Here is a 19,450-nt window from a genome sequence, read left to right as displayed (position 1 = left end):
TCTATCTATCTATCTATCTATCTATCTATCTATCTATCTATCTATCTATCTACCTAAGTGGCCATAAGAACTCAATGGACTTACTTCCACATAAGCAATCATAATATCAGACTAATAAACTGACTGCTTAAGGCAGTCATGCATATATAAAGATTACAATTATGAAAGGAAAAATAAAAGAAAATTATTGGAATTTGTGGGGTTGATACATCTAAGAGCTTTGAAGTTGATGGTTATATAATAAAACAGAGGAATATCTGGGAAGGCACCCTCTATATTTGATACAAGAGCTATTTGAGACAAAGAACGGATTTTAATGTGTACCTGAATTACACACAGCAGGTTGTTCTCTTCACCTCTTTGTTACTGAACTAGGCAAGTCAGAACATTTTTATTGTATTGCCCACAGCACACAGGAGAAAACTTAATTCAATGATTACTGTAGGCTGCTGCTTTCCAGCATGCAATACTTTTAAGCACTGCTACAGGATGTAACATTAAAGGTGCACCACAAACATATCTTCCTTTTTTCCCACCTTCTTCCCACCTTAGGCTTCCCTTTGGTACTCTGGTTTTCTATTGTTCTATTCATCTTCAGTATTACACAGCCAGAAGCCAATTCCTGCTTCAAAGTTCAGACAATATCTACCCCTCTGGTTGTGAATGAATCTTCTGGTCCAAAGCCTTTATTTCTACTTTCCAACCTATACATTATAGAATCTGTTTTATATTTGATTGCAACTTTCCTGCTGGACTTGTTTTATCTTACTCTGAGTTTTCGATCTTCATAATGCAGAATGACCTTTGGTGAAAACTGCAATTACCGAACAGCCTACTCAAATGAACCTGACATACTGAATGCTTCAGTATCTGAGATTTAACTTAATCCAAACATCCAAGTGATGTGGTCTTAATCTCTCAGTAGGAATAATAGTTCCTATCTCATTTGTTGCTCCATTTCTCTTTGTCCTTCTCCTTCCCCAGCCAGCAACAAGCATGGTAAGTTATCCAGATATTCCATATATTTGAGCTTCCTCTGAAGCGTAAAGCAATAACTACAGGCAAGATATGAGACCTGATGGGTCAGTGGTTTGTTCTTATGTTATCAGGTTAAGTCTTGTGGTTCCATGATACTTCTGGGGTGGGGAATCAGTCTCCCGAGACTGTGAAAAAGTCTTAACATGAGAATGGTTGTTCTCAAAGTTGTTGCCTCACTGGACTTCAAACTTTAGTTTAACTCTTCCAGATAACTGTAGAACCACTGAGAGAGTATAGAAAGATTAGTGTGCCCTATATTTATCAAATATATTGGTCCTTTCAGATGTTTTGTACCAGAACAGTCAAATGTGATACAACTAACTACCCAGTTGTATATTTAACGCAAACCCCAAAGGCACATGGCTCATCCAAGTTCGTCACTCAATGAGGCTATATGGCGATCCTCTTTGTGATTAAGGATCTGGATACTTCATCAGTCAAGGAGTCTCCCTTCATACAAGGAAACAAGATACAGATATTTGTATGTTCAATAAGAACTGGTAAAGGGAGACTAGATCTGTGCTGATTGATTCACTAAGTAACATCTGAAGTGTGCTATTGTTACAAGGTCATCTGTATTGATAAGGTATTGATCAGCAAATGTTCTTAGGGTTTAGAAAGTCCAGTTATACGTCTAGAATAAGGGCCATACATTTGGGACTATACCATCTCTTTGTATTGTGAAGTACAGTTGGCCATCCACATTTGCGGGTTTGACTTTTGCAGATTTGATTATTTGCAGATTTGATTAATATGTTCTCTCCAGGAATCTCTTGATCCTCCAGCACAACCCTTCCAGAAGTTGACAGTTGTGCTGAATTTCCTAGAGAAAACACTGCTCTAGGCATTTTTAGGTCCTCCATTATGATTCTGTGACCAACTCCTGGCAGATATTTACCATACAGTTGCACTGGAGTACTTGAAGGTTCCAACTGCCTTCCCTCACCTTCTAATGGTGGGATTGGGGGGAGCCAGGAGAGCATTTTGGAAGGTTATAGCTTAATCTATTTCCCTCCTTGATATCATGTAGAGGTGGACCCAGAGAGATTTTGTCTCTCCTTCCTGCTGCTAGAGACTCTCTCTCCCTCTTCAAAAACTGCTCAGTTTTCAAAGACTTCTGGTGGGGGGGAGAAACTGATTAAATTATTTGTTCTCCATTGCAAGAATGATTAATTTAACATAGCATATCCCTTGTGTTGACATGAGTATATGTATGCATGAAACATTTTCTTTTGAACAATGCTTGATCCTAAAGGAAGACATCAGGTGTCTTTAAAAAAAAGAAAAGGAGAGATTTACATGTGGACAGTTTGCATGTGCTATATATTGCCTATTGTCTTCTAGTTGGCTGCTTTTCATTTTAATAGTGAATGCAAGAAGCTTGTAACACAAAGATTTACTTGTTTCTTTTGGATATGCTATGGAATTTGCAAGCCTTCCTAAATGTTGTTTGAACCCTCTGTGTAATTTTATTCTTCAAAGGGAAAGCAGCACTAAACATGCTTGGTTGTTGGTTGAGATCCATGGTTTTGCTATTATTAAGTGGCTATTTGAGATAGCAGGTCTGCAGAAAGAACAGCATAAGAGGAAATGTTGCTTATTATTAGCTGCTTGTCATTTACCAATATTATTATTGGCATGATTTCCAGGATATTTTCCTCCCCAGGTAAAGAAGAATGGTGACGGGGAAAACCTTTGATGTTCTCCTTTGCTTTTGTTTGTAATATGGTATAACAAAACAGTAAAATCTTCTTTATACTGAAATTGAGTACCCAGCAGTTGCCCTATTTGATATCCTTGATAAAGCAAAGCAGCTTTGCTGCTGAGGCTTTGCTATCCCCATTCTCAGTTATTTCCTTTTTATGTGTTTTCAAAGATGAAAAGAGGGCATGAATTTTCTCTCTTTTGCAGATGGCCCATTAAGTTCTTACTTGAAGCATTCACCTGGAAGACACTGGAACAGGGACACAGTTGGCTGCCTCTTCCAGACGCTAAACATACATAGAGACAGGCACATCATAATCCTGGCAGTTAAATCAGCCATTCACTTTTTACAATGTGAAGCCATAAGTTTGCTTTCTTTATGCAGCTTCCAGTTCTTTCTTTGGTTCTTCTTTATTGTTCACTGAGCAGAACAGAGATTAAAGTAAAGGGCCACAATCCAACACAAAGTTAGGACTTAATCACACAGGGAAAACCAGGGGTTTAAACAGTGATTATCCCATGGAAATTGTGCAATTTTTCACACGACATCACGATTTAAGAGCTATTATCCTAGGAACAAGCAGGCAATAAACACCAACAAATCATTCATGAGGTAATCCTGTAAATAATTTGTTGCTGTTTATTGCCTGTTTATTCCCAGGAAAATGGCTCTTTAATTGTGATGTGTGTTAACCATGAGTGTGCAATTTTCATGGGAGAATCATTTTTTAAACCCCCAATTTTCCCCATGTGATAAAGTCCTTAGACACAATGGAAATGTCTAAATTTGTTTGTCATCCTTTGTTGGTAGTTTGTTTTAATGGCTAGAGAATTAAGGGATATTAAATCTAGAGCCACTATTTAGGTTTAGGCACATATAGAAAAGGTATCCTCAGGAGGACCATCTACTAGGATAAAGGGGAATGGGCCCACAATTCTGAGTTATTAAATATCTAGCTGAGAACCTTTGCATATGGGAAAGAAATCTGAGAGATGAGCCAGTGTCTTTTGTTATCCATGGTCCATGAACCAAAGCAGACAAGAAAGGACCAAAAGAAAAAGGGAGACAGGCCTAGGACTCACTTTGGTGATGGAGTGAAATCAAAGGCCTTAGCATGAACAAGGCTTCTGGCTCAGAATATCAGAAGAAGATGTTTAGCAATTGAGTGACAAAGAAATAAGATGCACTGGATTGCTACAACTTCCAAATCTTTATAGCAAGCATTCATGTTGCTTGTTCTCTCCTTCAAGGCTGTAGTAGGGATATAATTATTCGCTTTTTTAATTCTCACATTTGGAAACAAATATAAAAAAAAGAACGAAAACTTATTGCACTCCTGGTCAGTATTACAAGAGTCTTAGAACACTTTTTGAGGATTTTTGTTTCAGTTCAAGAGTCTTTTGTAACTTTTTTCTATACCTAGGTCTGTCTGTGTTCATGTGTGTATAAAACCTTTTGCATTTTAATCAAAATAGAAATAAGTTTGTGGGAAAGGAAATATTTAGTATAAAATATACCACAGAAAGAGAGAGAGAGAGAGAGAATGTTTGTTTTCAGTATGATGATACATCTTTACTCATTAAGGACAAGAAAATCAGCAAACATTCTTTACATCTCTAGAAGTTGGCAGGATTTTCACTTTAGGAGGCTTGGCCAGTAGCAGTTCTGCAGGCTTTTATGCCCTCTGCATCCGCACTGCAAAAATAATCTGCAGTGGATAATAATAATCTGCAGCAATTATGGTTTGTGGTGGTATCAGAGCATTTTGACAGAGAAGGCTAAATGACTCACAAAACTTCAATCCCCAGAATTCCATAGCATTGAGCTATAACAGTTAAAAGTGGCATCAAACTGTGTTATTTCCACTGCAACCTCTGAGTCAATAATCCAAACCTCAGTATTCATAGGCAATAGTTTGGCAGGCTGGGTACTTAGTGTGGCACTCGTGTATCTACTCTAAATAGGTTAAGGAGTGGATCTGTCTACTCAGGGTTTTCTACAGGGCCATCTTTTGTTTTTGTTGTTTCTGAATATTGCTATGAAAGAATCTTTCATTAAACAGACTTATTTCCCCTTGCAAGGCCAACCTCAATGTTAAAATAGCACTTTGTATATTTAGTAAACAAACAGAAAAAAAAGGAAAACATTACTCAAAAAATCTACATTTTTCCTGATACATGCACTTCTTGCATGCACATATATGTGCATGTGTGCACATGCACATACACAAATACATTCATTCTGCAGTTATACGAGGAATATAATTGTACGATCTAAAGATAGTGGTGCACACACTGGTAACCTCAAGGCTGGACTTCTGCAACATGCTGTACATTGGGCTACTGGTCTACTAAATTCAGAAAACTGAATTAATTCAACACATGGCAGCCAAATTGGCTACTGGCATATCTAGGAGTTATTATACTTTGTGTATATGTGCCTTCAAGTTGCCTGTCAACCTTTGGTAACTCCATTAATTTCATAGGATTTTCGTAGGCATGGAATACTGAAAGCTGGGTTTATCAGATCATACCACTAAATTCTGCCTATAACACCTGGTATTCATTGGTGAACTCCCATCCAAATACTAACCAGAGCTGATCCTATTTAGTTTCCAAGATCAGACAGGATCTGGTGCCTTTAGGGTATTTAGGCTGTCTGGTTACACCAGTATTAAAATCACTCTACTGGCAAACTGTCTAGGAGTTTCTGGGCAAGGTACAAAGTGGTAGTTGTTACTTTAAAGTTCTACATGGTTCACATTATTTATGGGATTACCTTCTCCCATATAATTTGCCCTATATACTTTCAGGTTAATATTTACTTCAGTTGGGCCCTGTGCAGACCAGCCTTAAAGCCTGGGTTGGTAGTGGAACCAGGGTGTAGTGTCCATATGACATATGCTGTGGCTCCGCCCCCAGGGCAGTGTGACACTGTGCACAGCACAACACAGCGTGTGGCATCACAGCACTCCTCTAGCGCGGTGTCTGCATATCACAGTGCCGAAGGAGAGCCGTAAAGCCACAGCAATGCAGCTATCATGCCCTTTAAAGGCCAGATCGGGCCCTCAGCATGTGGTTGTCACGGCCCCAATCTGACTGTAAAAGGGGCGGCTGGAGGCCATCCCTTTGAGGCTATCTGCACAGTGCCTAAGCCAGGTCTAGGCTGGGAACCTTTAGAGAAAAACATTTTCATCAGCTGTCCCCAGACTATGCAATGACCTGTTTTAAGAGATCTGAGAGATAGCTATGCTGTCTGAGTTTAAAACAGCACTAAATACCAGTCTCTTCTACCAGTCTTATTCACATGATTTCTAAATTATTAATTTTAAAGGTTGCATTGATTGATTTAATATGTGTTGGTTTTATATGCTTGTTTAATTGTGTTGTTTCCTGCTTTAGTCTATAAGAAAATCTGGGTAAGAAATTATTATTATTAATTTTGATGGTGATGGTAATGATGACACTAGACTAGAGATAACACTACAAGCTTCTAAAAGACTCTGGTTACTTTACCTCATCCTTGTATATACAGAAAAGTTTATTAGAAATCTGAGTTCCTGTACAAGAACAGATGACTATGGGGCTGTACGGACTGCCCCTAAGGGGCAGCCTGCAGCTGCCTCATTCTTTACCAGATCATTGCATGCTGTGACCCTGATCTGGACTTTCCATGGTGCAAAGAGGAGCTGCAAAAAGCGTCTCCTTTCTGCACCATGGAAAGGGTGCCATATTCACCAGCACCATAGTTTTTCTGCACTCATTTGGCACTGTGTCATCTGGACACAGTTGCAGAGGAGTGCTGTGATGCCACCCACCATGTGGTGGGGTGCACAGCATCATGCCGGCATTGGGGTGGAGTCAGGGCATGCATCGTGCATGCACCTCCATTCTGCCCCCATGCCAGCCTTTATGGCTGGTCTGTACAGCCTGTATCTGCCCCAAGCAGCCTCAGTGCTAGGTTTGTGCACGTAAACAGTCCAGTTATGTCTGTTCATGATTGTGAAGGTGAATCTTACCCACCCAACTACTTTTCTCAGATGGCAGCACAATGGTTTTTGTTTGTTTTATTCCACCACTGCCACCAATTATGTGAAGGTGATGGCCACTATCCCACCAATTCTTCACTGAGAGACTTGAACTCGGAACTGCCTTAAATGTCTCCTGCACTATAACTATCTTTAGATGCTAGCACTCTGGGCTTCAAATTTCCCCCCAGCTTGGCACCAGCTATTATTTGACAGCCACACACTATCTAATGTTTCCCAAAACTAAAAGACTTTTCTCGATTTATAATGTTTCTGAAATCACTCCAGACAGCTGCTTGTTGAAACAAAGTAAGACATTTATTTACAAGTCAGGCAGAATACAGTATCTCATTTAGTGGATGGCATTCACAATGGACACGGTGTATAAATGCTTTATTAGTTACACAGTTTAACACTCTCTTTAGCTTCTCTTTGTAATCGTTTCTTTCTAGCTTTATATATGTTCCCCTATAGACTAAGTTCTCACAGAACCCTTATTAACGTTTGTTATCTTATAATCCTTCTGGTTACCTGTGACTCCACTAGTCATTAAACAATATGTCCCCCTCAGGACAAAACAACAATATAATTAAGAACACTCTTTGTCCCTTTCTGGGGTACCTAAAACCTTTTTTAACTGCCCTCACAGCAGCCTAACCTAGCCTCAATGGCTCTTCACCCTTCAGGGCACAATAAACACCAACCCCTTTCAAACCTGCACCTCCCTCTTATATACTCACTCCTGGGAGCAGCCTCCACCTTTTCCTGGCTTCACTCCCCTTGGCTAGTCCCAATGTTCTAATTTGCCTGTTGTCTCCACAATGATATTTTTTAGTGAGTCTTGCCCTTGACCTCTGGGCTTATCAGCAGTTTCAAGCAGCTGAGATAAATGCATCATTCCAAATGGGATGTTTTAGTTTCATCTTAATCTATCTTCACTTACACATTTTATATGCATAATGAAAAACTCTGGCACTGATCATTTTCAGAAGTTGCTTTAAAGTGTCCTTAGTTTCTAAGTTCTCCTGGAAGTAATTTCTCACAGATGATTTGGTTTGATTAGCTATACTTTTCCTCTTTGAAATGCTCTACTATTTAGAGAAAGTATATTCTCTTAAAATATATGAAAGCACTATATTTAAAACCCAGGTGGTTGACAGCAGCTAGCTCTTCATTCTTGATACTGTTAAAATTACTGATAAAATCCTCCCTGGATCACACAGGACTGTACAACTATCAGCCAGTCTTTAATATCTCCTTTTTGGGGGCAAGATATTGGAACATGTAATGGCCTCCCAGCTCGAGACATTCCTGTATGAAATGGATTTTCTAGAGACATTTCAATCTGGCTTCAGGCCAGGATAGGAAACAGGGACACCTTTGGTCAGCTTGGTAGGTGGCCTATGGTGGGAGTTAGATGAGGGTGGGGGTGTCCCTGTTGGCATCTCTATCTTTATCTCTATCTTTATCTATATTTATCATCTCTATCTCTTCATTTGATTCCAAGGAAGCTTTCTTTTTTAAAACTAACCAGTGTCTGTTGCCAGTAATGGACTGGATAAAAGTGAACAAATTGAAACTTATTTCTGAAAGTCAGAGGTGTCCTTTGAAAGGCAGATCAAGGAATAAAGATTTAGTCTGTGGTAAATGGGGTTGCATTTCCCCTGAAATCTCAGGTTCAGAGCTTGAGTGTTATGCTGTACTAAAACCTGAATCTAGATGCTCAGGTTTTGCTGTGGCCACGAGTGTTTTTGCACAGTTAAAACAAGTGTGCCAGTTGTGTCCATTCCTTGAAAAGTCAGATCTGACAACTGTGGCATGTGCCTTGGTTGCATCCCATCTGGACTACTGTAACTCACTCAATGTGGGGCTACCTTTGAAGACTGTTTGGAAACTTCAGCAGATCCAAATTGCTGTGACCAGACTTGACTGGGGCTGATGACAGGGATCATATTGAAACAGCTGCATTGGTTAGAGGACGTAGAAAAAAATATTTTCCATCTAAATTAATTCACTAGTCTGTGGAGGAAGGGTAACCACTGCAAGCCTTGCAATTGCCATCTTTCATTTTTAAACTCTATTGGCCCAAGATTGTGGTAATTCTGATTTGGAATTTATGGCAATTAACAATGACTTTTCCTTTGGCTCTGTGTGTGTGTGTGTGTGTGTGTGTGTGTATACACACATTTCAGGTGACAGCTTAATCTTGTTAGCACAGCTAAAGTTATAGGTAATTCTAGCAATGCAGCACATATTTGGAGTTTGTAAATTAGTGCATTAAATGTTCATACAGCAGTACAGGAAAAGGATGCTTCAGAAGTATCTGCTCAGATAAAAATGAATGATTAAACAGTAAAGCCTCTGTGCTTTTATCAGAAGAGTGTAAAAGATTCACCTGGAGGTTTAGCATGTTACCTAATTTATAATTCTATTGTAGAACTAAAATTCTGTGACAGACTTGTCTACAACAATAAAGATTTGGGATATGTCTTTGGATCCATGGTATCCAAAGTAGTTCCCCTGCAAGAGAATGTGCACATGCGTGTGCACACACACAGAGACATACGTTATAGACAAGTAAGGCTAGCTATCTCACTAGCTTTAAATAATTAGCATTTGGTTCTCTTCTTTTTTTTTATCTTGGCACACTTCCAGATAATTTTACAATCTACAGAAAAAGCAAAACTCAACATCTTTTCTCAATACAGTTGGCCCTCTGTTTTCACGAGGGATCCGTTCCGGACCCCCCTACCATAAAAACAAAGGCTCGTACATGTTCAAGCCCCATAGGCTTGAATGAGGCATGTGCCCATGCACACACTCGTGTGCACACGTGTGGGGGCGCACCTCATTAAAAATAGCAGTGGTTACTCCTCTGTGGATTTTCAAGTTCACAGATCTGAGATCTGTGAGTTGGGAGGGGTAATTGTATTTTTCTCCCAGACAGTGACTTCTTAAATTAAAAACAAAGTTCATAATAAGAATTGTGTTCCAAGGTATGAACTGTGAAGGTTACAAAAGTTAGTACTTTTCCACTGATCACAGATACTTCAGTCAACAGGAATGAAAGAATATGGTCTATTTTTGGAAGGTGACTGTACACTTTTCAAACCGTAAAGCAAGTTTAAAAATTATTTTGCAGTCCTGATCATATGCTTCTAGGAAGCTTTGCTGATAGTGAAAGTGGTGAGAGTTCAGATAAAAACAAACAGGTATTGTATTTTTCATCATTTGAGATACACATTTCCTAATTGTGTTACCTGATATAATCTTTAGACCTGTTTTTCCTTTTCACCTGCCTTTTTGTTGTAAGCAATAATGGACTGAAAGCAAAACAAAAGATTTCATATTGACAATCTTTCTAGAGTTTTCACCAAATTTCATATTTAAAAAAAAAAAATGCTTGGGCAAATGGTCCGAGGCTCTGAGCTCTCAATGAGGGAACAGAAGTCTGACAGCAACAAGGATCTCTACTTTTTTAAACTCAAAAACTGATAATCAATCTAGGAGACAACAGTTAAGTCACTCCACAACAGTAATGCTACTTTGGGAATCTCCTTTGACTTCCATTCAGTGCATTAAAGTCAGTGTCACATTAAAGTCTCTTTGCAATTCATCCTTTAAGTTCATTCTTAATGCTGTTCATTCATCGCCTTTTCTACTCATCCCTGCAGTTATATAGGGACTGAAATGAGATTTGTATAACCATGACTGCATTCTTCAGTGAATGCATGTGCTGATATCAACCCATCGAAACTGCTGAAATCAGGCAATGATATCATCAGGAACAGCTCTCCTCTCCCATCCCTGAGCAATTTGACTGAGGAAGATCTATGAACTGTCAAAGTTGGCCTTTCCTGAACTAGACCAAAGTGATTGCTTTCCCTCCTCAGTTCTCATCATTATCTTTTTTGCTTTTCAGAAAATGGCATAATGTTTTGCTTCTGCCTTCTTGTCTCACCAAACACTCCAGTAAATGCATTGGTTCAAAAGACAGCTTTAAAACTGAACTCCAATCTCCCCTGAGAAGCATTTGTAGATTCCACATAACACCAGGACTACTGAGAAGTAATTTACATCAGGGTCTAATGCCGATTGTCTCCCACTGAATGAGAAAATAGCTCCTGTCATCAAAATGATAAACTTAAGCTGCCCTATTCACCTCTTGTTCTTTTAGCCATCACATATAATCATTCTACTTAATTAAGTGCACTGAAGCATAATGTACACTAATAATATTTTAAAAAGAAAATAATGATGCACATTGTACAATGTACTGGATGGTTTTTAGAGAGTGATAAGAAAATCCCCCAAAGCTCCTGAGGTAAGAATTATTTATCACTCAAAGTTTACATAAAATTAACTGGATGAGTTAATCCTAATCCCAAGCATGTCAATGCCTCATTTAAAACTATTCTCACTTGAGAGCCTGCTTCGTTTTGGATGCCTCTTCATTTTCATCCTTTAGCATGAAGGAAATTTCTTCAAATCCAGCATGGATCATCTGCCTTGATTCATAGCAACTGAGAAGAATGTGTGAGTTAATTTTGCACACATGCAATACAAAACCCATGACTTTATTTCATTTTCCCAACGTGCTAAAAAGCTAAATATTTTTTTATATATACGAATTTTATTAGTTTAAAAGAAACTACATATGGCACATGTCACACATCTCGACATAAATTTACAAACGTACACCAAACAAACAACAATACACCACACCACAGACCCTGATGTAAAAAGCTAAATATTAATGTTTATTATGAATGCTGAATCATGAGCAGAAGTAAGTCAGGAGGCTGAAAGCAGGACCAAGTCAGTTCAAAGGGTCAAACAAGAGGGCAGAATCAAATATTGTGTCTTTACCTAGGCTCATGTCTGAAGTTCTCTATTTTGATGGAGATTCTGAGGCCACAGACACCAGGAGACACTCTTCACATCCCTCAAGAAGTTACACCAGATCCTTCAAATAACAGGGTGTCTTGAGTCATGAACTGCCTGGGAATTTGGTGAACTTATCTCATACATGGAATCAGAGGATAGCAATCAACTGATCAGCTTTAGAAACATCAGCATCAGAGAATTTACAAAGGGCACACATAAAGTCTCCTCAGAAGTGAGACAGACTGTTAGTAAAAGTCTTCCATGGGATTGTTAGTAAAAGTGTTCCTTGGGATTTGGAAACATAGAAGTAGGAAAAGTCAAATTGTTTTAATCATCAGTCCTACACTATTTGTAATCATAGGAACCTATAAACCACCCCACTTTCCTATACTTAGCTTCTGACTTTACCTTGTTCTTGAAACCACACCTGTTCCTTCACTTTTCTTCATGTTGGACCTTTGCTTTGTCCCATAGACCTACTATCAGGTCACACTTTCTGTCTCTTTGCTTTTGAAGGTTTTATGTCAACCCCTACTGGGAACTCCGCAACATTTTGTGTACCATACAAAGCTATCTTTAACCCTCAATGCCTAACCAGGCTTAAAATAAGTCAGAAGATATAGTACAAGGATACTAAACAAATCAAAAGATACAGAAACACCCCAAACTCAGGAGGACATTGCTACTCAAAGAAGACTTAAACAGAACAGAAAGGCAAACTATATTCCTTCCGTCCATGAGTTTTGGGAAGCTATACTTCATGTGTAGAGTCAGTCCAGAACCTGAGGATAAACTGTATATGCAGAGGTTGTAATTCTCACCTTAATGGCTCAACACAAGAGAGAGGTACAATGCAAACTCAAACATCCCTAGTTGTGGGATGCAGTGCCCAACACATAGAAGTTTATCGCACCAGGGTTACCGCACACTGGAATGCCGCCTTTGCTGGCGGGCATTCCCATTGCGTTCCCATTGAGTTCCAGAGGGCACCATTTCTGGGGACACTTTGAAACAGTTCCCAGAAATGGCGCCCTCTGGAACTCAGTGGGAATGCGATGGGAACGCCTGCTGGCAAAGGTGGCGTTCCAGTGTGCAGTAAAATAGCGTTCTGGGCCCCATCGCATTCCCGTCACGGTCCGTGCGTGCCCCCACGCGTGCATGTTAGAACGCACCGGGGAACGTTTTAACCCCGGTGCAATAAACTTCATTGTTATGGAAGCCCAACTGTGCATGCTAATATTTAAAATTTGAAGGTTTTAAAATAGGAAGTGAACCAGAATGAACTTCTGAGTTATTTCCTGTTGTTGTTTTTTTTTTTTTAAATAGCTTCTTTGGGGACAAAAGAGACAAGTGGAGACCAAACAAACATACAAAACCAGAACATGGCAAATGTCTCCCAGAATAAATAAATAATAATAAATAAAAGTTTTATTTATATACCGCCCTTCCGTAGATCAGGGCGGTTTCCAACATAAAAATACAATACAATAATCAATAAAAACAGTACACAACAATATAAAACAGTATAAAGCCCCCGTTAGAAAGAAAGAAAGCTTTTGGGGGGGCATTTGATGCCAGAAGAAGAATATGACGACGATGATGATGATGATGATGATGATGACGACGACAACGGTGATGATGATCATCATCATCATTTGTAATAGGTGTGGTGAGTCTCCAGTATCTCTTGCAAAGCCAAGACATCCTCTAACTGCCAAGAGACAAGTGACTGGCAATGAAAGGGATTCCTTTGCCATACTTTCCCAAATGTAAAATCCTTTCCCTAGAGTAACTGTCAAATCAGCATTGGATTGCATTATTTTACCACATCTGCATTGCAATATTTTACCACATAATCATATTTTCTCCTCTTTTGAGGATGGATTAGATAATCTATGGGATTTGAATGTTAGGTTTTTTAAAAGACCTGAATGTATTTAATGTTTCTACTTAATTGCTGTTTGTTCTATACTGTAATTGCATTTTGAGATATGCTGCTGCCTCATTTCCATGGTAGGAAAATTGGAAAAACTACAAATGTTATTTGCAGCTGGTAACATCATGGTTCAGGAAGCATCCAGTTACTGGATTTGTAGCCATAGTTCTTGTCACTGCATCAGGAACAGTGAATAACTTTCTGACTAGTATCAAACTATATTATATGTTTAGCCCATATTTGTCCTCCAGTAGCAAAACACATCTTCATAGTATATGATTGTCCTCAACAACATATCTTGTTGTGAGATTGGGCACTGGAAGGTAAAGATTGAGTTAATTTGCTAATCTGTTTGCTGACACATCTACCCCAGAGGAAACGCATTATAAAGGATAAAATGTGTCAGTCATAGGGAATAATTATTCCTTCTAATGTCGAGTTTAATGCTCAATTATAATTGTTGGGCTTCACATGCACAGCTGGTTGAATTGCACAAACACAAGAATAGATTAGGTGTCACCTTTTAAGATATTAAGGACACTTAATTGAACATACAAAAATGTGTCTGTCTTGTGGAGGTTCTCCATTTTCTTCTGGCATTATTGTTCTATGGTGCTGAGAGAGGATGGTTTTTCAGCTCTGTGCATGGAAATGCATGCACATTTTTGTGTGCATTTTCCAACATCTACAGAGACAATAGCCCTTATCAGATGAGTGTGGAACTGGGGGTCTTCTGCACTGGGCGATTCGAATTCGCGTTATTTCGCAAAGTACCATCATACCAGCATTCGAATGGCCCAATCCGCACTCACGTGAATGCGTGAGCTTCTGAACTGAATGCGTACTGACTCCTCTTTTTGGAGCGTGTTGGCCAGTGCGCTAAAAAAGGGATTGGCGATATCCGGCTTGGGGCTCTGTTCGATCTCAGTGCGAATGGGTCTGGTATGAATTCCCAGTCCTGAACTCCGTCGCAAGACCCCCAGATTCCAATTTGTACTCCTGGCGGGATCCCAGGCAGGGAAGAGGCGCGGGGGCTGCTGGAATCGCGGTTCCAGCAGCCTCCTCCTCCTCCTCCCGGCTTGGGAGCCAGCCTAGGCTGCCTCTCAAGCCGGGAGGAGGAGGAGGAGGCCGCTGGAACGGCGGCGATCGCCGCGATTCTAACGGCCCTGCGCCTGTTCCCTGCTTGGGATGCAGCCAGGGATGCCTCTCAAGCCGGGAGGAGGAGGCCGCTGGAACGGCGGTGATTGCCGCGATTCTAGCGGCCCCGCGCCTGTTCCCTGCCTGGAATGCAACCCAGGCTGGATCCCAAGCCGGGAGGAGGAGGAGGAAGCCGCTGGAATCACGGCAACCCCAAGAAAGGCCATCCAGTCCAACCTCCTTCTGCCATGCAGGAACTCTTAATCAAAGCATCCCCATTGACAAATGGCCATCCAGCCTCTTTGACAGCCGCGGGAACCCCCCCCCCCCCCCCCCCCCCGAATACATACACACACGCAGAACCGGGCATTGCTAATTTGTTGCAAGGGAAGGTCATGGTTACGTTAAAACCAAGCAGGAATGTAGCGAGGAAACAGTAACAGGCACGTTGTATCGCGATTGTTAATGTACATGAGCTGGCTCTCCAGCTGTTTACCGGGCTGTCATGACGTGACCTCCCCTTTCCCCCCGGAAGCGTTTAAGGTCGCAACCCATGCAGGGCACCACTGAGCATGTGCGAGGCAGCCGATACGAATCGGCCAATCCGCATGTTGAGCTCTGGTTTGACAAAACATTCTGCACTGAATGCACTTCGCGCGAATGCGGATTGGCCAATTTGAATCCTGCCAATGCGGAAGGACTCCCAGGTATGATGGTACTTTGCGAAATAACGCGAATTCGAACCGCCCAGTGCAGAAGACCCCCAGTTCCACACTCATCTGATAAGGGCCAATGTGATGTAGTGGTTTGAGTGTTGGACTATGACCCTAGAGACCAGGGTTTGATTCCTTCTCATCCATAGAAACCCACTGGGTGACTTTGGGTGAGTCACCCACTCTCAGCTCCAAAAAACCCAAAGAGAGGGTCACTTTAGGGTCACCATAAATCAGAAGCAACTGATGGCACACGAAAATAACAACAAACACATTTTATATAAAATCTTCAAATGTACACATTTTAGACACAGTTTTAAAATATAGTTCATTCATATACATTTTTCAAACATAAACACCACTGTGCACTGTGCAGATAGACATCTGTGCATTTTTGTTTCTCCTTAATGCCCTACAAACATTGCAAAGGTATACATTTCTGGGGTAAATTGATTCCTTTCCATTTGAGTGCATAGCTGATATTTTTCAAAGATTTAAATCCAATCACTTTCAATCTTTCTCTGCACTTTATCTGCTACAGCATATCTGCAGTTTTCACTTTGGGGGTAGAGTATCAAAATATTGAAAGTATTCTGTACTTTGTAGAACATATTCTATTTAGCAGTTTATGCTTTGTAAAATATATGTCAAGGGTCACTTTATTATGGACCATGCAGAAGCCAGCTAACAGTAGCTGGAAATTTCCGAGGATCCCTGTGGAGGTGTTTAGTCACTATTCATAATAGATCTAATTTATTGCTACATCTCATGCCTTCAAGAAAAAGGAAATCTTGTTTCTTTTGGAGTTTTTTGCTTATTTGTTTTAGTTCAGTCAGCATGTACAAAAGCAATCCTAATGCTTCCTGCCCCCATGTGTATAGGGATGAAACCAGATCTTTCAACTATTCAATCTTCCTCTGCACTTTATACTACCTTTTCACCAGAACTGGGTCTTTAGAAAAACAGCTGTTGAAAATAAAAGTAATTATTCAACAGCCCTCATTGACTGTTTAATGAAGAAAACAATCATGGTAATTTTGCACAGAAGACTGACTATAATGTGGACATTTGTTACCTATATCCCAATGAATGTGCTGTGGCTCCATTGCAAAGTGTTTTGATGAGACAGATGACATTTTGTTCATGATACTTCAGTTCTGATGCAACTTGCTAGTAAATCTGGTGTACATCTTCTTCCTCCAGGCTTGTAAACCCATTGCTATCCTTCCTGCTATCTAGTACTTTGCATTCCCAGTTGTTATTTCTTTGGGCAGGGAAAGAAACCGATTTCTTTCTCTCTTTCTCTTAGGTCCTTCTAATTTAGCAGTGTTCTTCATGACTCTTGTAACTTCCATCATCCAATACTTTACAGATGATTATACCTTCATCTGATCTCTGATCTTTGTTACAACAAAGGTCCAAATCTCAGACACAATCCACCTTTGCTTTTCCTTGACATCATGCAAGCCATGTTTCAGAGTTATCAGATGATTAAAATTCATGGAGAACAGATGCTTTGATGGAATGGCCACTCCACAGGAAAAACAAAAAGCATCTTTAAAGTTCTCACGAGTTGTGGCAACTTATAAGAACTTTGTTTTTTCTCCCAGCACAACATACACTTTTAAAAACTGCATAGGAGTTTGAAAAAACTGCAGCTTTGCTGTAGAAACCTACGCTCAGTTTTCAGGACACACAGAAAACTGTGCAGCTTTCTGGGGGTGGCACAATCTGTTAATACTATTTTTCTCTATTTGCTTGGGGAAAGAGGAAACAACAAGGTGGAGGGTTAAACACTTCATTTGGAGATTTTGTTGGTTTGAATGTTGTACAAACCAAATGTGACACAGCAGGAAAACAATCTTGGACTATCTGATGCTCCAACCTTTGCTGCTTGGAATGTTGTGCCTCTCAAATGTTACTCAGCAGGAAAAGAAACTCAGGCTGACTGCAGCTGCAGGCTTTTCTGGTTTGAATGTTTCACAGTTTTCGGTTTCCATGTCAAAAGCACAACCATTTCCAGAAAACCACACAGCTTTCTGGTCAAGCCACTTAGCTTTTGGAGAAAAACCACACAGTTTTCTTCCCAATCTACACACCTTTCATAGAAGATCTGCACAATTTCCCATGTGTCCTGGGAATAGGGTAACAGTGATGAGAGCCAGTTTGGTGTAGTGCTTTGCGTGTTGGGTTAAAAACCCTGCTAGGGCATGGAAATCCATTGAGTGATTTTGGGCAAGTCACATTCTCTCAGCCTCATAGAAAGGCAAAGGCAATTTCCTCCCACAAATATAGCCAAGAAATACTTGTGATAGGTTCTCCTTAAGGTCACCATAATTCAGAAACAATTTGAAGGCTCACAACAACAGCAACAATAACAACAACAACAATTTTGAAGATGAGTCTACAAATGGAAAATTGCCCAAGGATCATCTGCAATCTGTTACTATGTAAAACAGCACCAATATTTGTTGGATTATTAATTAATCTCCTCTCTAAAAAGTGAGGTGAATATCTGAAACTTATCTCATAACTTTTCTTCCATTATGAAGAAATAACTGTATGAAAAATAACAGAATAAATCACAAACAGAAAATGAAAAAAATATGAAATCAAAACTAGAAGGAGAAAAATAAATCCATAGATTATTTAAGTAAATTTTATTTATGCATGCATCCTAAAGAAACAAAGCCAAGTGATATTTTTTTAAAAAAAATATGATATTCCACATTAAGGTGTATATGGAGATACATGCTCATCTTGCTAAACCATCCCTTATAGATTCAAATTAAAGCTTTTACCTATAGTATTTGAGATAGAACCTAGTTGCCATAGAGATGAATGCTTTGACGTAGCTGATAGTTATCATAATTAAAGGAGCCAGCATTTACATTCAGTCTTACATATTTTGATTTCAGTATACTCATAGTGAGGGACAAATAGGATTTAATGGGTCCCCAAATCCTTTAAGGCACAGATGCCTACAAATCTGGTATTTGGGCTTCCTGGCGTACCATACCTCAGTTATCAAAACCTCTGTCAAAATCTTTTTACACCCACCTAGCCCCCGTTTCTTCCTTTCCCGCTATCTATATGGATGTTTTTAGCTGCATTGGCATTAGGACAATGGTGAAGGAAGGCTGAAGAAACTCAGACTGTCATGTTGCAGCAGCATGGCTACAGTAATTAATGCAATAAACAAAGCATGTGTTTAGGAAGATTAGGATTATATTGTAGCCAATCCTACTGTAGCTAAGTGTGTCTGCCTACCATAGGCAGAGTTAACAGCAGTTTACTGCTTACTGAAGCCATCCCTAGATATATTCTGGAACAAGCCTTCAAGTCATCCCTAGGAGATTCAACATCCTTTTTTTCTTACTTATGCAAGGTTTACCTGAGCTGTTTGTTTCACTTCACGTGGGGTTTTGGATAAAAGGTTTGCTGAACCATGTCGAACTCCACTTCTTTTACGTGCTGTAGGAACTTATCTCTATCATTTCCATGTTATTTCTGCCTCCGATATAATTTTTTCTGTTAAAGAAGTAATGCCAAGGAGCACATCGACTTTGCTAACCGAAGTACACCTGCTCTTTTACAATTACTTATTAGAGTTTGTGTTGTTGTTGTTTTCCTAAGAATAGATAAAGATAGGGCTCAAGTTTGACACTAATCATAGGAGATAGCATTGATTAATTTAAAAATATCTCGCTTTTCTCCCATGTGGGACCCAGAGTGGCAAACACTGTATGTTAAAATACTTATTACATATTTAAAAGCCAGTACACCTGTTCAATTACCCCAGCCAGTGAAAAACTGAAAACCTATTTAAAAAAGAAGATCTTGCCTACTGGCAAAAGGATAGCAGTGAAGGGACCAACCAAGCCAATATCAGAAGAGAATTCCATTGCCTGGGAGAAGCAAGGCTCTCTCCTAAGTCTTTAGCAGACATACTTGTGAGGGTGCTGGGGGCCAAGAGAGAACTTTTCTCCAAAGATCTTAACATTAAG

This window comes from Sceloporus undulatus, chromosome 3 (assembly GCF_019175285.1).
Source record: "Sceloporus undulatus isolate JIND9_A2432 ecotype Alabama chromosome 3, SceUnd_v1.1, whole genome shotgun sequence".
Lineage (NCBI taxonomy): Eukaryota > Metazoa > Chordata > Lepidosauria > Squamata > Phrynosomatidae > Sceloporus > Sceloporus undulatus.
Note: the sequence above shows the minus strand (reverse complement) of the source record.